Raw genomic sequence first — 24,235 nt, forward strand, 5'->3', positions numbered from 1 at the left:
TTGAGGGGTTTCCACTATTTACCAACTTTGGGGGTCTAAAAATTGGGTCTAAAAATCACTTTTGTGGAAATAAAGACTTTTTATTTTCACGGCTCTACTTTATAAACTTCTGTGAAGCACTTGAAGGTTCAAAGTGCTCACCACACATTTAGATAAGTTCCTTAATGGGTCTAGTTTCCAAAATGGGGTCACATGTTGGAGGTTTCCAATATTTAGGCCCATCAGGGGCTCTGCAAACGCAACATGATGCCCGCAGACCATTCCATCAAAGTCTGCATTCCAAAATGGCATTCCTTCCCTTCCAAGCTCTCCCATGCGCCCAAACAGTGGTTCCCCCCCACATAAGGGGTATCAGCGTACTCAGGACAATTCGCACAACAACTGTGCGGGTATGATTTCTCCTGCTACCCTTGTAAAAATAAAAATTTTTGGGCGAAAAGATCATTTTTGTGGAAAAAAAAATGGATCTCTTATTTTCACGGCTCTACGTTATAAACTTCTTTGAAGCACTTGAAGGTTCAAAGTGCTCACCACACATCTAGATAAGTTCCTTAATGGGTCTAGTTTCCAAAATGGGGTCACTTGTTGGAGGTTTCCACTGTTTAGGCACATTAAGGGCTCTTCGAACGCAACATGGCATCCGATCTCAATTCCAGCCAATTCTGCGTTGAAAAAGTCAAACGGCGCTCCATCCCTTGCGAGCTCTGCCGTGTGCTGAAAAAGTGGTTTACCCCCACATATGGGGTATCGGCGTATTCAGGAGAAATTGTACAACAAATTTTATGGTTATTTTCTCTTTTAACACTTGTGAAAATAAAAAAACTTGGTTCTGAAGTAAATTTTTTTGCAAAAAAAAGTTAAATATTAATTTTTTCCTTCCACATTGCTTTAGTTCCTGTGAAGCACTTAAAGGGTTAATAAACTTCTTGAATGTGGTTTTGAGCACTTTGAGGGGTCTAGTTTTTACAATAGTGCCACTTTTGGGTATTTTCTGTCATGTACACCCCTCAAAATGACTTTAAATATGATGTGGTCCCTAAAACAAAAATGGTTTTGTAAATTTTGTTGTAAAAATGAGAAGTCGCTGGTCAACTTTTATCCCTTATAACTTCCTAACAAAAAAAAAATTTTGCTTCCAAAATTGTGGTGATGTAAAGTAAACATGTGGGAAATGTTATTTATTAAGAAATTTATGTGACACATCTCTCTGATTTAAGGGCATAAAAATTTAAAGTTTTAAAATTGCAAAATTTTCCCCATATTTCCGTTTTTTTTCATAAATAAACACAAGACTTATCGAAGAAATTTTACCACTAACATGAAGTACAATATGTCACGAAAAAACAATCTCAGAATCAGTGAGATCCATTAAAGCGTTCCAAAGTTATAACCTCATAAAGGGACAGTGGTCAGAATTGTAAAAATTGGCCTGGTCATTAAGCTGCAAACTGGCTCTGTAGCTAAGGGGTTAAGTCAGTCAAAAATTTCCAAACGATTATTGCATACAAATAATTGCTCATTTATTCATTGTTTACAGGTTTTCTTATGGAAACGACCTCCATCTCCATTGCCTAATCAATGAGCGAGAAATTATTTATTACATTACACAATTATCGTGAATGATAAACCTTAACCCCTTAGTGACGGAGCCAATTTTTTAACTTCTGACCAATGTCACTTTTATGTGGTGATAACTCTGGAACGCTTCAACAAATCCCATTGATTTTGAGACTGTTTTTTCGTGGCACATTATAATTTATGATAATGGTAAATTTTGGTTGATAAGTTTTGTGTTTATTTATAAAAAGTTTCAGAAATTTGACAAATATGTAAAATACTTGCAATTTTCAAAAGTTGAATGATTATCTCTTTAATCCAGATAGTCATATCACACAAAAACAATAAATAACATTTCCCCCATGTCTGCTTTACATCAGCACCATTTTTAAAACGCTAATTTATTTTATTAGGCTTTTAGGAGGTTTAATAATGTAGCAGCAATTTTTCATTTTTTCAAGGAAATTTACAAAATGTATTTTTTTGAGGGACCTATCCAGGTTTGAAGTGACTTTGGGGGTCCTATATATTGGAAGGCCCCAAATGTGATACCAATTTAAAAACAGCACCCCTCAACATTGAAAACTGCTGTCATATAGTTTATTAACCCTTCAGGTGATTTTCAGGAATTAATGCAATGTGGTATAGCAGAAATGAAAAAGTGATTGTTTACCACCTAAATGTCGCTAACTTCTGAAGTGACCGCTACAGCCGGCAGACTCTAAGGCCGCTATTTGGCCATGAACTGCTATGGTAAACATCAGGACCACACAATCATGATCTCGGTGTTTCAATTAGATTAAAGCGGAAGCCCCCACAATCTATTAACCATTTGTTAGATGTAGTCACTTTTGACAGCAGCAACTAAGGGGTTAAACAGATCTGGATGGCGCCAACACTAATCATTTGTGATACAGCAAGTTGTCAGCTACAGTGTACAGCCGACAGCTGCTGGATTGTCACCTGTATGGGGATGCTATTCTCTTATATCTCAGGTCAGTAAAAAGACATATTGGCTGTCATTAAGGGGTTAAAGGGGTTTTCCATCTAGCAAAGTTCATTTTAATCAATAGATCTTGGAATAAAAATAATTTCCACAATTGAATGTGTTAAATATAATGTTCCTGTGCTGAGATAATCTTATAAATGTGCCCCTGCTGTGCACTGTGTAATGGCCGTGTCTGACCGTGCAGGAACATGGTCTGATCATACCACAGCTCCTGGGCAGGGGAGGAAACAATACAGAGTATACAGACAGGACAGCATGGGATCACAGAGGCTGTTTTTAAACAGGTAGGGAAATGTTTTACTTCACAGAAAGAATCCGCTGCGATTACATGCTTTCTTGCCTATAAACTCTGTATAATCTCTCGAGTAAAAAAATTAAAAATGGCTTCAACCCTGTGTGAGTTCTTTGATGGCAAGCGTGGATTTATTTACAGCGCAGTGTACATCCACGCTTACCCAAAAAATGTTTTCCTTGGGTTGGCCATCAGTGGACCTGTGGATCTGCTGCAGCGAATATTTCTATAAGCCATATCCATGGCTTTATCTGGTGAGTACAATCTAACTGCATCAGGTCATTTTTATCTTGGATAAGATCCTATTTGCGCTATTTTCTCCAACAGCATTCATTGGTTCTTTGATGTTCAATAAAACTTGATTTTCCACATTCTAAACATGAAGCTGGCTTCCCTCTGTGTGAATTAGTTCATGACTAACAAGATCTGACTTATGGATAAAGCATTGTCCGCATGTTGAGCATGAAAATGGCTTCTCCCCTGTGTGAATTCTCTGATGATCAACAAGATCTGATTTTACAATAAAACATTTCTCACATTCTGAACATGAAAATGGCTTTTCCCCCGTGTGGCTTTTTTGATGTCTAATCAGACTTGTCTTCAAGGTAAAACATTTTCCACATTCTGAACATAAAAATGGCTTCTCCCCTGTGTGAATTCTTTGATGTCCAATAAGACAATATTTCTGTTCAAAACTTTTCCCACATTCTGAGCATGAATATTTTTCCCCTTTGTGGCTTCTTTGATGTCTAATCAAACCTGATTTTAAAGTAAAATATTTTCCACATTCTGAACATGAAAATGGCTTCTCTCCTGTGTGACTTCTCTGATGATTAACAAGATCTGATTTTACAATAAAACATTTCTCACATTCTGAACATGAAAATGGCTTTTCCTCCACGTGGCTTTTTTGATGTCTAATCAGACTTGACTTCAGGGTAAAACATTTTCCACATTCTGAACATGAATATGGCTTCTCCCCTGTGTGAATTCTCTGATGATCAACAAGATCTGATTTTATAATAAAACATTTCTCACATTCAGAACAAATAAATGGCTTCTCCTCCGTGTGGCTTTTTTCATGTCTAATCAGACTTGGCTTCAAGGTAAAACATTTTCCACATTCTGAACATGAAAATGGCTTCTCCCCTGTGTGAAGTCTTTGATGTCCAATAAGACAATGTTTCTGTTCAAAACTTTTCCCACATTCTGAGCATGAATAGTTTTCCCCTTTGTGACTTCTTTGATGTCTAATCAAACCTGATTTTATAGTAAAACATTTCTCACATTCTGAACACGAAAATGGCTTCTCTCCTGTGTGAATTCTTTGATGTTGAATAAGAGATGTTTTTTCGGTAAAACATTTTCCACACTCCTGACATGAAAATGGCTTCTCCCCTGTGTGAATTTTATGATGTCTAACCAAACCTGATTTTGTGGGAAAACATTTGCCACATTCTGAACATAAATATGGCTTTTCCCCTCTGCGAACCTTTTGACATTCAACATCCAATCTGTAAAGCTTTTGCTTTAAACTCTTTGCTGAATCAGGAGATAGGATCTGTTTAAAAGGATCAGATGATACATTTTGGATATGAGGGGTGGAGGGTAAATCTTCAATATTGGCCTTCTCCTCGCATACACTTTGAATGATATTACAATCATCTGCATTAAAATGTGAAGATTTTGGATGTCCCTCTGACCTTCCGGTACAGTCATCTGCAAAGAATAAAAGTGATTATATTATTTTTTAGTAATATAACCTCAACATTTTATGACATTACAATTGAGAATTATATGGCAAAATTAATTGACTAAGAGGCTCCCCTTATAGCCAATAGTGTGGGGGAGGGGTGATGGCACCATATCACTCCCCACTTCTGTTTTCCTTCATGGTTAAAGGTTCTCCTTAGCCTCACTCTATTTAAATGCTATTGCTTCCATTCTTTCAGCCTTAACCCCTTAATATTCCCCCTTCAAGTATTTATTCATTGTGTTCCTCCTTATTTTAATTGGTGGTATATTCCGCACCCCTTCTGGGGTGTGCTTGTGGTACACCCCTTTCTAGAATCTTCCGGTGGTCTCTGTTACCAGGCGGATCGGGAGAGATGTGACGGGATTGGTGTAGAGCACTTTGAGTGGGAAGTCTGGAATGTTATAAAGCTCATCTCACGGTCCAGGCAGCTGTTCCTCTTGTGAAGGAGCTGACGCCATATTACTATATTGGTCACATTTTTTTTTTTTTATAAATGTTAGAAACTTATTTTATACATTTTGATGTAGCAGATGAAAATAAATAAGATGGAAAATTTAGTTTTTCATTAATTTCCCCATAATTTTGCACGCAGAGATATTCTGCTAAGAAAGACAAAACCGCACTTTTACTTTCTGAAATATTCAGGTTTATTAAATTTTTTAACTGACCGACAGCACCGGAGATGTGTAACAATAAAATGAATCCTCAAATATACAAATTGCCTATTAATTCTGCACACAGTGTACAGGGCTGACCCCTATTTTTCAGGACTTCTGCCCTTTGAGCCCTGGCAGCTGGATATCAGCTTCTGCGCCAGTTCCTGACTGATTTCACCAATTAATAAAAGAATCAATTAATTTTATTATTAACAAGCTTAATATTAAACTCCCATAAAGTGACAGTGCAATAGTAAATTCTATAGAACCCGAGTAGTCACTTCAGCAAAGACACAGTACCAATATTCAAAAAGGGGTGTAAAAGGGAACCTGGAAACTATAGGCCGGTAAGCTTAACATCTGTTGTGGGTAAAATGTTTGAAGGGTTTCTAAGGGATACCATTATGGAATATCTCAATGTTGATAAATGTTTAACTCCATATCAACATGGATTTATGAAGGATCGCTCCTGTCAGACTAACCTGATCAGCTTCTATGAGGATGTAAGCTCTCAAATGGACCAAGGAGAATCATTGGATGTCATTTATTTCGACTTCTCTAAAGCATTTGACACTGTCCCACATAAAAGATTGGTAAGTAAGATGAGAAAGCTTGGGCTAGGGGAAAATGTGTGTAGATGGGTAGGTAGCTGGCTTAGTGATAGAAAACAAAGAGTGGTTATTAATGGTGCATACTCAGATTGGGCCAGGGTTACTAGTGGGGGACCACAGGGGTCAGTATTGGGCCCTCTACTATTTAATATATTTGTTAATGATCTAGTGGATGGCTTACACAGTAAAATATCAGTATTTGCAGATGATACAAAACTATGTAAGGTAGTTAACACAAAGGAGGACAGTTTGCAACTACAGACAGATTTGAGTAAATTGGAGAATTGGGCTGAAAAATGGCAAATGAGGTTTAACACAGATAAGTGTAAGGTTATGCACATGGGAAGGAGAAACAGATGCTACAATTACTTACTAAATGGGAAACTGCTGGGGAAATCAGACATGGAAAAAGACTTCGGCATCTTAGTCAATAAGAAGCTAAATTGGAGTGCCCAGTGTCAGGCAGCTGCCACCAAAGCAAATAGGGTGATGGGATGCATTAGAAGAGGTCTGGGGACACGAGATGAAAACATAATTCTCCCTATGTACTAATCACTCGTCAGACCACACTTGGAGGATTGTGTGCAATTTTGGACACCGGTGCTCAAGAAAGACATTACTGAACTTGAAAGGGTTCAAAGGCGGGCTACTAAAAGGATAAATGGAGTTGGCTCACTACAATACCCAGAAAGGTTATCAAAATTAGGTCTATTAACTCTAGAAAAGAGAAGACTTAGGGGAGACCTAATATATATGTACAAGTATATCAGAGGGCAATACAGAGATCTCTCCAATGAACTGTTTGTACCAAGGACTGTGACAAGAACAAGGGGGCATTCTCTTCGCTTGGAGGAAAGACAATTTCTGCACCAGCATAGAAGAGGGTTCTTCACGGTAAGAGCAGTGAGGCTCTGGAATTCTCTTCCTGAGGAAGTGGTGATGGCCAACTCACTGAATGAATTTAAGAAAGGAATGGATGCTTTTCTTGTGAGTAACAGTATAGAAGGTTACGAATAACATAATATTATAGGTACAGTAGATGGTTGACCCAGCTTAGGGGAAGGAACTTTTTCCCCTATGGAGAAAATTGGCCTCTACTCTGTGGGTTTTTTGCCTTCCCCAGGATCAACAATGCAGAACAGCTGCACTAAAAATAGGCTGAACTAGATGGACATAAGGTCTTCCTTCAGCCTTCAAAACTATGTTACTATGTAACTGTTACAGTAGATCCCCAAGTGAGGTATTTATATACATATCTATCCCCGACTGAACTGCCACAAGGTCACATCTCCATGCTGCTCTAACCCATCACTAACTGCGGTGTTGCTCTTGCCGCTCTGACGCGCATTTCACTTGGGCTTCTTTTTCAGGCCTTCTGGCCTTCGGGACCTGGCAGCTGGATATCAGCTTCTGCGCCAGTTCCTGACTGATGACTGCCCATTCTTTCCTAATCAGTACTCGGAGTTTATCCCCAATCGCTAATTCCTTCACTGGTCACTAATTCCTGACAACAGTAATATCTAATTTATAGCGCTTCAGGAAGGTGTGAGGTGAAAACCAGGTAGCGGCTCTGCAAATCTGCTCTATCGATGCTGAAGACCTCTCAGTCCAGGATCCTGAAAGTGCTCGTGTCCTGCACTTTAAGGCCTTCCGGAAGAGATTCGCCCATAATTTTGTGAAATTCACGACTAGCAGTAAAGCCATCAGCAGTAGTGGAGGCAGCGGCTTTTTGTCTTTTATTTGAACCTTGAAATTAGAAGTAAATTGTTAGATTTTCTCCAAAATTTTGAAAGTGATCAATAGGTCAAGATAGATCTTCTGACATCAAGAGTGTAGAATTCCTTGTCTTTAATAGTTTTGGGAATGGTACAAAAAATTGGTAAGACAATGTCTTGATAGCGGTTAAAATCAATCTTTAGATAAAACAAAAACTTCCGTCCTCTCTATTTGAACCAGCACTCCACCCATTTGGCCCAGGCATTTTTACTTAGCATAAAATAAAATAACTCAAGGAAAGTGCAATATAAAATCACCTAATAATCGAAATTATGCACCCATGGAATAAACTGTAAAGAGACAACTCGGGCAAATAAGATAAAACAAACGAAAAAACCGAGAACAATGTCCAATAATAGAGATTTTTTATTTTATTAGATATCCAACAAAAATGTATATATGTATATATGTTTAAAATTAATAATAAGGGGAGGCCAATGCCAAAATAAAGGCACAGCCTGGGGACAGCAATAGTCAATTAAATGCACCTGCAATAATATCACACAATGTAAAGTGAAAACAAAAAAATAATATTATATATATATATATATATATATATATATATATATATATATATATATATATATATATATATATATATATATATAAGCATATATAAAAAATGCTGGTGCTAATATAATATATTTAAGTGCAAACAACATATAATAAGTGCAGGCAAGAAAAACTGTGTAAAAAATGTATATATATATATATATATATATATATATATATATATATATAAAAACAAAAATACTAAGATAAATATGTTACCACAAATAAAGTGCAATGTGCCACAGTGATGTAAACAGAAAACGTGTGCAAAAAAATTTCACATATATGTGAAAGCACAGAGTGCTGAAATAACTGATAATAAATAAGCTGCCACAAATAAAGTGCAATGTGCCGCAATAATGTAATAAATCAGCGCTTATAGCATAAAATAATGAACAAAAATTCACAAAAATTGTGGACAGTGTAGATACCTTTCAGCTGCTTCTGTCACCAGGATGTGCCAGCCCCGACGCGCGTTTCGGCGTACCTTCGTCACGGGGTACGCCGAAATGCGCGTCGGGGCTGGCACATCCTGGGGACAGAAGCAGCTGAAAGGTATCTACACTGTCCACAATTTTTGTGAATTTTTGTTCATTATTTTATGCTATAAGCGCTGATTTATTACATTATTGCGGCACATTGCACTTTATTTGTGGCAGCTTATTTATTATCAATTATTTCAGCACTCTGTTTGTGCTTTCACATATATGTGAAATTTTTTTGCACACGTTTTCTGTTTACATCACAGTGGCACATTGCACTTTATTTGTGGTAACATATTTATCTTAGTATTTTTGTTTATATATATATATATATATATATATATATATATATATATACACACACACATTTTTTACACAGTTTTTCTTGCCTGCACTTATTATATGTTGTTTGCACTTAAATATATTATATTAGCACCAGCATTTTTTATATATGCTTATATATATATATATATATATATATATACACTCACTGGCCACTTTATTAGGTACACCATGCTAGTAAGGGGTTGGACCCCCTTTTGCCTTCAGAACTGCCTCAATTCTTCGTGGCAGAGATTCAACAAGGTGCTGGAAGCATTCCTCAGAGATTTTGGACCATATTGACATGATGGCATCACACAGTTGGCGCAGATTTGTCGGCTGCACATCCCTGATGCGAATCTCCCGTTCCACCACATCCCAAAGATGCTCTATTGGATTGAGATCTGGTGACTGAGGAGGCCATTTGAGTACAGTAAACTCATTGTCATGTTCAAGAAACCAATCTGAGATGATTCGAGCTTTATGACATGGCGCATTATCCTGCTGAAAGTAGCCATCAGATGTTGGGTACATTGTGGTCATAAAGGGATGGACATGGTCAGCAACAATACTCAGGTAGGCTGTGGCGTTGCAACGATGCTCAATTGGTACCAAGGGGCCCAAAGAGTGCCCAGAAAAAATTCCCCACACCATGACACCACCACCACCAGCCTGAACCGTTGATACAAGGCAGGATGGATCCATGCTTTCATGTTGTTTACGCCAAATTCTGACCCTACCATCCGAATGTCACAGCAGAAATCGAGACTCATCAGACCAGGCAACGTTTTTCCAATCTTCTACTGTCCAATTTCGATGAGCTTGTGCAAATTGTAGCCTCAGTTTCCTGTTCTTAGCTGAGAGGAGTGGTACCCAGTGTGGTCTTCTGCTGCTGTAGCCCATCTGCCTCAAAGTTCGACGCACTGTGCGTTCAGAGATGCTCTTCTGCCTACCTTGGTTGTAACGGGTGGCAATTTGAGTCACTGTTGCCTTTCTATCAGCTCGAACCAGTCTGCCCATTCTCCTCTGACCTCTGGCATCAACATGGCATTTCCGGCCACAGAACTGCCGCTCACTGGATTTTTTTTCTTTTTCGGACCATTCTCTGTAAACCCTAGAGATGGTTGTGCGTGAAAATCCCAGTAGATCAGCAGTTTCTGAAATTCTCAGACCAGCCCTTCTGGCACCAACAATCATGCCACGTTCAAAGGCACTCAAATCACCTTTCTTCCCCATACTGATGCTCAGTTTGAACTGCAGGAGATTGTCTTGACCATGTCTACATGCCTAAATGCACTGAGTTGCCGCCATGTGATTGGCTGATTAGAAATTAAGTCTTAACACACAGTTGGACAGGTGTACCTAATAAAGTGGCCAGTGAGTGTATATATATATATATATACACACACCGGTATATATATATATATATATTTTTTTTTTTTTTTTTTTTGTTTTCACTTTACATTGTGTGATATTATTGCAGGTGCATTTAATTGAGTGACTATTGCTGTCCCCAGGCTGTGCCTTTATTTTGGCATTGGCCTCCCCTTATTATTAATTTTAAACATATATACATTTTTGTTGGATGTCTAATAAAATAAAAAATCTCTATTATTGGACATTGTTCTCGGTTTTTTCGTTTGTTTTATCTTATTTTTACTTAGCAGCAAACTGAAAGAGGAGTTCAGCCTACTTCTTTTCTCAGATGACAGTCTGAGAACATGTGGAAGATGACTTTTTTTTAGCTTCATTCACTTGTTCTTGGTGCTGTGTGGTGGCTATTATTGCCGAGGTGCTGTCGGTTGGTGTAGAAAGGAATCATGAGAGCTCAGCTTTGCCGGATGGGAACTGTGGGGCACCAGGCGGCCCACCCTGCTGGTGTACTGCCGCTATGGTGGTGATTGGCACACTGGGCCACACCTCTAAGGTCATGGACTCACTGGGAGGTGAGCAGAATGTTAGAACTAAGAACCTCATGTTCAGTTTTGTAAACCTGATGGACGCCTCCTGCTGAGGCTCAAGGAGCAGTTTAGATAACCCCATAAAAACCATGTTAAGAACCAGGTGGTGAATAGTTCCGAAACCTTGGTCTAAAGGTGCTGTCACACTTAGCGATGTACCAGCGATCCCGACCAGCGATATGACGCGGTCAGGATCGCTGGTACATCGCTAAGTGGTCGCTAGTGAGCTGCCACATAGGCAGATCTCACTAGCGACATCGCTGGGGACGGGGATCGCTACTTACCTGTCACACCAGGCGATCCTGCGTCCTCCCGCCTGGCTCCACGCGTCGCTCGTCGTCACAGCAGGAAGCGCTGCAGGAAGCTGACGACGAGAAACAGTCCTGAACGTTCTCGCGCGATCAGCGATAACCAGTGGGGGAGCCGGTCGTAGGTAAGTATCAGACACAGAGATATCGCTAGCAATATCGCAATAACGTCACTAGTTATAGCGATATTGCTAGCGATATCTCTTAGTGTGACATGCCCTTAAGTCTTGAAACTGCTTTAAAAAAAATGATGTATCCAACATTGAATAGCCATATCTTCTGACGGACTTTCAATACAAATGAAATTGGAGGGAAGGCATAAGCAAGGTGGACTGTCCAATTTTGCGCTAAAGCATCCACTGCCACTCGGTTGTCCCGGTTGTTTCTTAATGCAAACCGGTCTATTTCTGGAAGACCCCATTTAGACACCTGCTCGAAAAATAGTTGTTGACTCAGTGACCTTTCGTCAGCATGAAGCGACTGAACAATTCTATTATCAAGTTCTCTTTCCCTGTCAAGCGAACGTCAACAATGCCAGAAGATTATGAATGATTTGAAAGATGCTGCTGGAAAGCTTCTGAAGCATTTTGTGCTGAATGCCCCCTTGATATTTTAGGAAGGATACTGTTGTAGAGTTGTTCAAGTACAATTTTAGACATCCAAGGGCTTCCATCTTTGTAGTTTGAGCTCTTAGTGCAGTCAGAGTGTTACAGGTCTTGGATTCAGATGAACTCCTCTCTAGGTTTTTCATAGAGAGCCACCAGTTCATTGATTTTTTACAGGATAAGGAAGATTAATTTTTTGTTTAGAGATACAGTTGTGCTCAAAAGTTTACATATCCCGCCAGAATTTTTGCTTTCTTTGCCTTTTTTCAGAAAATATGAATGATAACACCAAAACTTTTTCTCCACTCATGGCTAGTGGTTTGGTGAAGCCATTTATTGCCAAACTACTGTGTTTATCTTTTTAAATTATAATGACAACTCCAAACATCCAAATGACCCTGATCAAAAGTTTACATACCCCATTTCTCAATAGCGTGTATTGCCCCCCTCTAAAATCAATGGCATCTTGAAGTCTTTTGTGGTAGTTGTGGATGAGGTTATTTTCTCAGATCGTAAAGCTGCCCATTCCTTTTCAAAAAGCCTCCGGTTCCTGTAAATTCCGGGGCTGTCTAGCATGAACTGCAGGCTTGAGATCTCCCCAGAGTGGCTCAATGATATTGAGGTCAGGAGAATGAGATGGCCACTCCAGAACCATCACTTTGTTCTGCTGCAGCCAATGACAGGTCGACTTGGCCTTGTGTTTTGGATCATTGTCATGTTGGAACTTCCAAGTAGGTCACATGCGCAGCTTCCGGGCTGATGATTGCAAATTTGCCTCCAGTATTTGCTGATAACATGCTGCATTCATCTTTCTTTCAACTTTGACCAAGTTTCCTGGGCCTTTGTAGCTCACATATCCCCAAAACATCAACGACCCACCTTCGTGCTTTACAGTAGGAATGGTGTTCCTTTCATCATAGGTCTTGTTGCCGCTCTCCAAATTTAACGTTTATGGTTGTGGTCAAAAAGTTTAATTTTGGTTTCATAACTCCAAATTACCTTGTTCCAGAAGTTTTGAGGCTTGTCTCTGTGCTGTTTTGCATATTGTAGGTGAGATACTTTTGTGGCATTGGTGCAGTAATGGCTTTCTTCTGGCGACTCGACCATGCAGCCCATTTTTCAAGTGCGTCCTTATTGTGCGACTTGAAACAGCCACACCGCTAGTTTTCAGAGAGTCCACTGTTTCAGCTGATGTTATTTGTGTGTTTTTCTTTGCAACCCGAACAATTTTCCTGGCAGTTGTGGGTAAAATTTTTGTTTGTCTACCTGACCAAGGTTTTGTTTTTACAGAGCCCCTGATTTTCCATCTGTTAATCACAGTTTGAACGCTGGTGACTGGCATTATCAATTCCTTGGATATTTTTTGTATCCCTTTCCTGTTTTATACAGTTCATCTACCTTTTCCCATAGATCCATTGACAATTCTTTTGCTTTCCCCATGACTCACAATCCAGAAATGTCAGTGGCTGGATGTAAGATGCAAGAGTCTGTCAGGATCCCAGAAACTCACTTAGCTTTTATGCACATACACTGATTACAAGCAAACAGGTCACAGATGAGGATGTTACCTTTAGTAGACATTCAAACACATTTATGTCAACTTCTGTGCTTGTTATCAGGCCAAAATCACCAGGATATGTAAATTTTTGATCAGGGTCATTTGAATGTTTTGGGATGTCATTATGATTTCAAAAGAGATAACACAGTAGTTTGACAATAAATGGTTTCACCCCACTACTAACGATGAGCTGAGAAAAAGTTTTGGTATTATCATTCATATTCTTTGAAAAAAGGCCAAGAAAGTAAAAATTCTGCCGGGGTATGTAAACTTTTGAGCACAACTGTAGCTGAGCCAATTGCAGGCTGAGAGGATCTTCATTGTGATGGGCAAGAATTGAACTGAGTGCAGGCAACTGAAGGAATGCAGGATGACATCAGGCTTAGGATGGAAGTAGTTTCTCTTATAGAACAGCGAGTTTTGCTTCGGAAGGACAGGAGCTTTTGGTGAATGGACATCTTTTTCTCTTGCAGGAAATGAGGATTGTTTATTTGTGTCTAGAAAAACCCTCAGAAACTCTTTCTTGTGGGAAGGAGTTAACTCTGATTTTTCAAAATTCTAGAGATTGGGATTAAAATTCCAACCTCTAGTACCATCTTTAGGCCGGCAGCAGCACCGGGTGTTGATGCGAATTTCTTGCATCACACTCGCATATGTGATCCGGGCCTTATGGTAGTTCTAGTGACCAGATTTACCTTTACCCTGGTATTCACGATTTCTATTTCCAGAGGGACAAAACTTTCTCTTTGGTTTGAATGATTTGTTCTGCAACATTCCCTTTAAAGGAAGACCTTTCCAGTACCGGATCAATCACGGGGCCAAAGAAAGGTCTTCCTTTAAAGGGAATGTTGCAGAGTTTAAATTTGGAAAGCGTATCCCTTTGCCAGTTCTTTAACCAACACAATCAGATCACATCTGGTATTTTCAATTACATTGATAACAGATATATATAGATTAGTGATGAGTGAATGTGCTTGGATACCATGTTAGCTGAACATGCTCAGGAGTTATCCCAGTATCTCGGGAGTGCTCAAATAATATGTTTGAGTCCCTGAAGCTGCATGATTCGCACCTGTTAAGACAGCTGCAACATATGTTGGGATTGCCTGTTTGTTAGGACTCGAGCATATCCAGATATCTCGGAAGTGCTCAATAATAACATCCAAACATGCTCAGATTACAAGACACCCGAGCGCGATCGCTCATCACTAATATAGATTTCATTAGTTGGTTATAGGTTTTACAACTTCTGCACAAAAATTTTCACGCTTCATGGAAAGAACCCATTCCAGAACCCATGAGAGAGGGAGTCCGCCCATCAAGGACAGGAAACCTTCATGGTAAAAGGGAAGATCCTCTCCCCCACATCAGCTGGGTTACAGAGTATAAGAGGACCTCCATTAACAGTTATATACAGCCGTAAATACCATCATTGCCATGTGTTACCTTCTACACTACATGAACTTCACACCAAAAATTCAACTAGTGCATAATCATTATCCGTGATGGGGGGATATAAGGGTGCTGTCAGGAATTCTTGAAAATCCTATAACCGATAAATAATTATGTCTTTTTCTTTCACTCAAGAATAGGTGCTGCTGGAAAACTTGTGCAATCAGGCCCCATTCTCCTTACCTCAACCGAGTGCAGCTTAAAAAGTTGCTTTGCTGTATTGTTTTCCTTTTATGAGTACTGCTGTTAATGAAGAGAGATGGGCTTCCGAAATGTGAAAGATTTGTTTGATTACCATCATTATAGAATCGGATCAAGTTCTTCCCTGATGACTGATATATGCTACTGTTACTCTGTTTTCCAATACGATACGCACATGCTAACTCTGTATCAAGGAAAGTATCTTCTCCACCGCATATTTCACCACCAGTAGCTCTTTAAGGTTGGTGGACCCATAACCAACCATCCAAGACCAGATGGTCTTCTGAATGTGCTCCCCCATCCTCTTGAGCTTACATCTGTGGTTATGACGCTCGGGGATAGATTTTCAATTGATAGATTTTCTATGCTTAACCACCAATGGAGAGACTTGACTGCAGCCGTGGAAAGAGTGAGCCTTTCTTCTAAACAACCTTTCATAGCATTTTCGTTTGTCAAGCTGTCTCGCTTTTTGGTGTGCAACTGAGCCGATAGAACTGGTTGAATACAAAATATAAGAAACCCTTACAATGACATGGCCTTCCTGAGAGTCATGGTAGGATTGTTATTGCCTTAAGAACTTGGACCGACACCATTTCTATATTTTCCTTTGGAAGAAAACAGCATTAGTTTACTGAGTCTAAGAGAAGGATTACAAAGATCTGGTCTCTCAATAGAGCTAGCCTCGACTTCTTCTGGTTCAGAAGCCAAAATAGATTCATCAAGGTGGTTCTGACATTTGCTAAGTTGGAGCCGTGGGGTTTGATTATTTTGCCCATGATCAGAAAATCGTTCAACTATGGTATTAGAAGAGTGTTCTGCTCCAAAACAGGAGCTGCCATTTCTGCTAAAATCGTTTATCTTGTCTTTCGAGAGGACCTCCTGTATGAAAGTTTGGACCAATTATGAAACCATTTCTTGCTGTCTCCAGCCATGTCTAAGATACCATCAACCACAGGACCAAACACTTTAATTTACATGAGATGGAACTATGTAGTTAGGACTTTGAATGGATATCACCCGGCCAGTATTTAAGCCACAGAGCTCTTCAGACTGGGTTGGCGAGAACTGCTGACCTAGCCGCCAATCTCACAGAAAACACGGATGTATTCCCTCTGAATGTAGTTGTTCCCTGCATTCATGGAATAGTGGCTAGGATATTTTCTCTTGCCATTTTATCCCTTAGGTGACTATCCAATTGGTATAGCCAGACAATTACAGACTTGGCTGTACAATTCGCTAAGATAGCTGGCTTTTAGAGCTCCTGCTGAGGATCTAAAGGATTTTAAAGTGTCCCCTTGTCCTCAAAGAAAAAGGTAGATTTTTTAGGCAACTTGGCCATCAGCACATCTATTTTTGGTGCTTTATCCCATAGAACTGTCTCACCCTCCTTGAAGAAATATTTCCTCTCAGGTCTTTTCCACTCTCTCTTAATGAGCGCCTTCATCTTCTCATTCACTGAAAAGGTTTGTTTTTAGTCTGTACAAGCCCCTCAAACTTTACGTCTTGCACCAACTTTTGCATCTATTATGCCAATGGTGGACCTCACCGCCTTGACCAACCAACCAGGATCCTCTACCGGGAAGCACAGGTGACCTGCACCATCATCTGAAAATGAATTGTAATCTGAGGACACAACCCCTACTTCACCCTCAGACGTCTCCGATTCTTCGGACACAGACGATAACATTGTCAACCCTTTCCCCTTCCTGAGTTTGTTGCCTTCATGGTGGAATAAGGATTTTAGGAAACTGTTGATCTCTGCCTTAGTAATTGATCTCAGCTGCCAAGCGAAGTTAGGAGACTCTTCGCATACCATTTTTTTCAATACAGGCAACGCAGATGTTTTTCTGCCATGAACCAAATAATCCTAATAAATAAGCAAACAAGAGAATGACCTATTACAAGGGTGAACTTTCTCGAAGATCACACACTAAGGGTATCAGATTTGGGGGGCGGAATCATACTACCCGAGTGATCTGTCTCAATCTGCTCCATTGGTGCTATGGCTCTGTTGGCTGGTCTTACTGTCACCTCTGGTGTTTCTACCATTACCAGTGAGATTGCAGATGCCATTGTCACCAAATATCCATGGTTGGTATGTAATGCAGCATCTTAGGGGTAAAGACTATGGTCAGAGTGATCTCCACTCCCAAAATTATGGATGAGGAGCCCAGCTGTCAGTTACGGTTATTTGTGGGGACGTCGCCATGTTCTGGAATCTATCACCCCACACTAACATCAGATTAATAAGAGCTGATGGTTTCTGAGGCCCAAATTGGACAAATACTTTTCCGACATCAAAACAGACATCAAATGATGAAGAAATCGGCCGCTCACATAAGTAAAATTCATCTCCAGCTGTACATTATCAGCCATATTATAAATGATGACCTGTGACCTCACATATAACAGGATCACATCATTATCAATTCACATTGTGTTGAAACTGAATAATCATCTAAAGACCCTCACCTGGGCAGTGATCTGTAGGGGTCTCCTCTTTACACCGCTGATCGCCCCACACATTAGGGGTCTCCTCTTTACACCGCTGATCGCCCCTCACATTAGGGGTCTCCTCTTTACACCGCTGATCGCCCCACACATTAGGGGTCTCCTCTTTACACCGCTGATCGCCCCTCACATTTCTCTCTGGACCATTAATATTAATCAGATTTTTATCTGGACCTAAAAGCTGCAAAACAAATATTGTAAAAGTCCCCAATGATCGAAGAAGTCCCCGGGAATAATGGTGAGAAGATCCGGACATGTGATGTCTGTGGTCAGCTGTGATCCTGCCGTCTCCACCGCTCTCATTACACAAGTATAAAACATATAATACTGGAGGAGAAAACAAGACTGACCACAAGGACGTCACAGCCGTCTACACATCATAGGGAGATCTCCACCTACCTGATGGTCCTGTGGAGGAGCGGGACATCTCTCTGGGGTTGTCCTCTTACTGGAGAGAGCTGAGGAGACACAGACAGGACTGACATCATTATTACATACAGAGAATTATAGGCCGTGTGTATTTAGTCCTGTCTATTACCTGGTGATGTGCGGGGCCGGTGCTCCTCCATCATCACCTCCTGGTAATGATCCTTGTGTCCTTCTAGATACTCCCACTCCTCCATGGAGAAATAGACGGTGACGTCCTGACACCTTATAGGAACCTGACACACACAATGATACCGTCATCACCCAGAATCCTCCAGTGCTGGCCTGTATAATGTCCCAGCATTCCCAGCAGTGTCACCTCTCCAGTCAGCAGCTCAATCATCTTGTTGGTGAGTTCTAGGATCTTCTGGTCATTGATGTCCTCATGTATCCGGGGGTGAGGTGGAGGCCCTGGGATTGGGCTCAGGGTTCCTCCCCGTCCTTCAGACACAGGGGCCGGACAGCGATCACTAGAGGTCTTCACTACTGTGTAATCCTGAGTGTTGAGACATTAATAATATCACTACAGACATCTCCAGAGTCCATCACCTCTCCGGTCATATCCCCTGTTATTCCCATAGATTATGAGGTCATGTGAGGACATCAGAGCCTCTCACCTCTCCGGTAAGATGGTAGATTATCTCCAGGGAGAGGTTTAATATCCTCTCCGCCATCTTGTCTCGGTCCTTACTCATACTTGACAAGTCAATCGGGAAAGTGATTTCATATGGAATTTATTATCAGCGGATCCTTTTTTTGTAGGAACCTGAATAGAAAGAAGATGAGCCGATATACAAATGACAAATTCCATAGTACAGTTACTGCAGATATATAGTAGAGATAAAAAGCGTGGATGTCGTCTTCTCTCTTATGTATGGATTTAGGAGTTGGATAACTTCTTATGTCAGTCGGTCACGTCGGCACATGATGGCAACAGCCAATCACTGGCCGAAGTGCTGATGTCAGTAGGTAAGGCACGAGACTGCTGAATCTCATCAATGGCAACAGAGGTCATGTGACATATATAATGATGTCATTAAGTTAGACTTACACCACAATGACTTCATTAACACCTTCCCGACATATGACATAGTTTCACGACATATATCTGAACCAACATCATTCATGGCAGCTAATGGTTGTGTTATTCAGCCATCATCTGCCTCTACCAGCAGCGAGTGGAGTAGAGTTCCACTTGCGGCTGTTAAAGGGAACTTGTCACCATTTAAACTGAAGTCACATCCTTTAGCTGCTCTATTACCACAGTCCATCGACCTGTATTTTAATCCCATAATCCCTATACCTTATATACTTCTGGTTTAAGGTCCGGTCTTTTTTCCTTTTCCAGCAACTCCTCAATCTCTACAGCTGCCGTCCCCCATGAGTTGACTCATATGAATGACGTGTCCTATATCATCCACTGGTTGCTGCAATTCTTGGTCATCCACAGTTGAAGCGCAGGCGCACTTTGCTCCCACCTGTAAAGCGTTGTCACCTATTAACCGGAAGAGAGCCGATGCTTGCTCGTTACAGGACTTTGCTCTGTCCTTAGTAGGGCACCAATAAGTCCGCTTCTGCTTCAACTATGCAGGTGTAAGATTCACAGCGATCTGTGGATGACGTAGGATCCATCATTCGCATCAATCAAATGAGAAACACGGCAGCTGCGGGGACTGAGGAGGCGATGAGAAAAGAAAAAAGATCCCATTGGACTGAACTGCGCCCTATGCCAGAAACATTAAGGGTAGTTTTTTTGGGACATGCAGAGGGAGTAGGAAGCTCAGATACAGATCGATGGATTGTGGTAATAGGGCAGTTAAAGGCAGTAACTTTAGAATATATTGGGAAAACCTACTGAGAGATTCCCTTTAACCCCTTAAATGCCAATTTCAATCTCTAACAACAGCATATAAAGTGTGTGGCTGAGGGGACACACCATTCCAAGTGCTCATCAGTCTCTCTACAATGGGGTTGTAGGGTGCCGATGAGTTGCAATAACAGCAGGAGGTCTGCTGAAGACCCTTGTGACCGCCATGACGGAGCTCCTATGTATCTATACAGTGGCTTGCAAAAGTATTCACTCCCTTGGTTCCTACCTATTTTGTTACATTACAACCTGTGTGTAAATATCTTTGTAATCCGACTTGTCTGTGATGCATCGGCACTACATAGTCTAAGATGGTGAAGTGAGAAAAGTAAAGGCCCAAATTAAATTTATGGGATCAAATAACTAAAAATTGGCACGTGCATATGTATTCACCCCTTTTGCAATGAAGCCCCTGAAAATTCGTGGTGCAAGCAATTCTCTTCATAAGTCCCATGCTTAGAGACAGGATGTCCCCCTGTGTGCAATCTAAGTGTCACACATCTGTCAGTATATACACTTTACCTTTTCTGAAAGGCCACAATGGCTGCAACACCATTAACAAGAGGCACCACTAACCAAACACCATGAAGACCAAGGAGATCTCCAAACACTACCACGAAGACCAAAGAGATCTCCAAACACCAACATGAAGATCAAGAAGATTTCCAAACACCACCATGAAGACCTCCAAAAAACACCATGAAGATCAAGGAGATCTCTGTTGTGACTGGGTCACCGAGGAGGAAAACAAGACCAAGCTAAGCCACAGAAAACCAGAGAGGTTGGTAACTAAGCGGATTGCAGACCCCTGATCCTATCCACACAACTAGCAGTAGTCGTGGAGCGTACCTACGATGATTCTAGATGCCTCGACACAGCCGGAGAACTAAATAAGCCTAAAGCAAGAAAAGGGGAAATCGAAACTGCCCCAGAGCAGACCCCAAAGGAATAGATAGCCCCCGAACATATATTGTCGGTGAAACAAGATGAAAACACAAACACAGGTAGGAAAATAGGCTGAGCAAACAATGGGGCCCACACTGACTAGAAAGGACAGGAAAGATACTGTCTGCAATCACGCCAAAAAACCCTGCAAAAATGTCCAACACTTCTGATAGCAAAAAAACCAACTATATTACAGGAGGATTTATGTAAACTAGAAGCTTGGGCTGATAAATGGCAAATGAGCTTTAATGGGGATAAATGTAAGGTCACGCACTTGGGTAGAATGAACAAGATGTATAATTATGTGCTTAATTGTAAAACACTGGGCAAAACTGTCACTGAAAAAGGGGAACTGGGGGGTATGCAATACCAAGACAGGTTATTACACTTGGGGTTATTTAGTTTGGAAAATCGAAGGCTTAGGGGTGATCTTATTACAATGTATAAATATATGCGGGGACAATACAAAGACCTTTCTAATGATCTTTTTACTCTTAGACCTGTGACGGGGACAAGGGGGCATCCTTTACATCTGGAGGAAAGAAGGTTTAAGCATACTCACAGATGCGGATTCTTTACTGTAAGAGCAGTGAGACTATGGAACTCTCTGCCATATGATGTTGTAATGAGTGATTCCCTACTAAAATTTAAGAAGGGTCTGGATGCCTTTCTTGAAAAGTATAATATTACAGGGTATATACGCTAGTTTCCTTAATATTGCGTTGCTCCAGGGAGCTAGTCTGATTGCCATATGTGGAGTCGGGAAGGAATTTTTTTCCCCAATGTGAAGCTTACTGTTTGCCACATGGGTTTTTTTTGCCTTCCTCTGGATCAACATGTTAGGGCAAGTTAGGATAGGATATGGTTTGAACTAAATGGACGTAAAGTCTCCCTTCAACCTTAATAACCAGGGCTGTGGAGTCGGTAAGCCAAACCTGCGACTCAGACTCCTCAATTTCCCTTACACCCACTCCAACTCCACGATTCTGACTCCGACTCCCACATATATTGCTTATATTTAAGTGAAAAATTTATTGTAGTACAATGTGAACATTAGACATTAAATCATTTTTATGATACAATAATCAAGATATTTAGATAGAACATAATATTTATTGGAATACAACTTTAGAACACAAAAAACTAATATGTAATATGTAAATATGTAATACACTATGTAATATCGAATATATATATATATATATATATATATATATATACATACACACACACACACACACATACATATAAACACTATGTAATAATCTATAAGTGGCAAAAAGCAGTTTTCAACAAAAACATACTAAATAACATTTGTGCAGTCTATGAATTTGTTCTAAGAAATAGAATTGCCTCCATCAGATCCTCCTTCATAGATGACCTCACATCTGACCTAATAATTTTAAGGCCAGAGAACAACCTCTCTACAGTAACTTGGGTTGGAGGCAAAGCCGTAACCACATGGGCAACATCTCTAACAATTTCCGGGTATAAAGGAATTGCCTCGTGCACAGTCAGTTTTGATGAACGGTTGAATTTTTCTTTGAGAGCAAGTGAAACATTTTGCTGAAATATGGTCAATCTGCTGCTATAGGAGACGGCGTGAAATCTTTTTCCTTGCGGCAACGCTTTGCCTGCTCCATGTCATCCAAATACTTGTCAAAGTCAAACTCCTCATCTGATGAGGATGAAGATATGGCAGCAGTAGCACTGTCAGGACCCAAGTCCTCTGGCGCCTGGCAGTCCTCCTGCAGGCCACTCATCCTAACTGCTACCTCAGTCAGAGCTTCTTTTCCTTTAGTAAGCTGTTGATCATCAAGCAGTATACGATGACTCGGGTCCACATAAACAGCTGCCAGAAGAATTTTATTTTCCAATAGCTGTGTCTCTCTCCGTTTCATTGAAGCAAAAATGCCATCTGCGATTAAACAGCAAAATAGCAAGTTCTTCCTCTCCCTCATGAAAATGCCAGGAGTTAAATCCTCAGCTTGTAATTTTTTAGTCGCAGTAAATGGGTGATTAAGCAATTCCTTCAATTCAGCCACCTGTGCCCATTGACCTTCATTTAGGGTTCCCTGAGGGTTCGCCATGTCTATAAGAAACGGTTTTAGTTGATCAACAATTGCCCTTTTCCAGCACGTCTCTTCAAGATGGAATCAATTTTAGGGGTTCTGGCGGCAATAACCAATTTCCTCACTTTTCCAGTCAGATTTCCAGCATGTCCCTCTTGCAGACTCTCTCTTATTGCCAGCTGCAGCGTGTGCACAACACAGCACATGTGATGAATAGGAAAGTGTTTTGAAGCAGCTTCAACAAGATCATCTATTTCTACAGCATAATTTTGCTGTTCTTCTGTAGTAATATCTGTTTGTTCCTCACTTACATGAACAGCACTGTGGCCTTCCATCTCAAACATACTGAATCCTAAATGTTCCTCTAGCTGTTGTTCATTACTCTCATTCATCAGTGTAATTGTACTTATGTTTGAAGCATTGTCCGTTACAATAGCAAGAACCTGTTCTTTTTTGAGTTCGTAATCTTGCAGAACTTTTTCCACTAAGGCCTGGAGAAACTGGCTGCTGTGATGAGCTTTAGGATCTTTTACTGCCAGTGTGTTGGTAACAATTTTTGTTGTCACAAACATATCGAACATTGATGGCAAAATAGTTCACTTCATTTTAAGAAACATGATGCAACTTTTGAGAGTCTTTTTAAGATCTTCCTTTTGGTTAAGGGTTTCTTCAATCACTAATTTTCTAATACTTTCTCTTTCCAGAGAAACACCAAGTTTGCAGCCATTTCTCCATTAAGAGCTGTAAAAGCTGGTCGTGCAAATAATGATAATGGTACACTGTCCTTCACAACAAGCTGGAGGAGCTGTCTGTTAGACATATCTGCTGTCATTGTTACAGTAACTTTGTCACTTACAAAATATCTTGTTAATGATGTTTGAGACGCTCTTTCCTCCTCCTTTGCCTGGCAGGAAGTGTTAGTCTGTGTGCTACCCGGCTTTCATTCTTTTTGGTACAGATAAGATATGGATAGACAGATATGGATAAATGGATAGAGCAGATTTCTAATCTGCTTTTGATATTGAAAACATTATCTATGAGCTCAAAAACCTTTCAGGTGATGCGTTTTTTTAAAAAGCTGATCTGCATTTGCAGCTGAAAAACGTATCCACAAAAAACGCAGGAAAAACGCTGTGTGTGAATGTAGCCTTAGATCAGGAATAGAACAGCCATTTATAGGACATTTCATAACTTTCCCAAATTCCTATGAAAAAATATTCAGCACATTCTGCATTGAATTACTGTACCCAATTTATTATATATTTTAGGAGTCGGAGTCGGACCATTTTATACCGACTCCACCAAAATGAGCACCGA

The 24,235-nt window shown here is 40.4% G+C and overlaps 1 protein-coding gene and 1 pseudogene across 1 annotated transcript in view; one reads left to right on the forward strand and one right to left on the reverse strand.

Annotated features, from left to right (window-relative positions):
• The window catches only part of LOC141060494 (uncharacterized), a 561,818-nt gene that overhangs the window by 91,200 nt on the left and 446,383 nt on the right, over positions 1 to 24,235 (forward strand). The window lies entirely within an intron of this gene.
• Positions 813 to 24,235, reverse strand: part of LOC141060482 (uncharacterized) — a 37,448-nt pseudogene continuing 14,025 nt past the window's right edge.

The sequence above is a fragment of the Dendrobates tinctorius genome, unplaced genomic scaffold (assembly GCF_039654945.1).
Source record: "Dendrobates tinctorius isolate UK_male_01 unplaced genomic scaffold, ASM3965494v1 ptg000237l, whole genome shotgun sequence".
Lineage (NCBI taxonomy): Eukaryota > Metazoa > Chordata > Amphibia > Anura > Dendrobatidae > Dendrobates > Dendrobates tinctorius.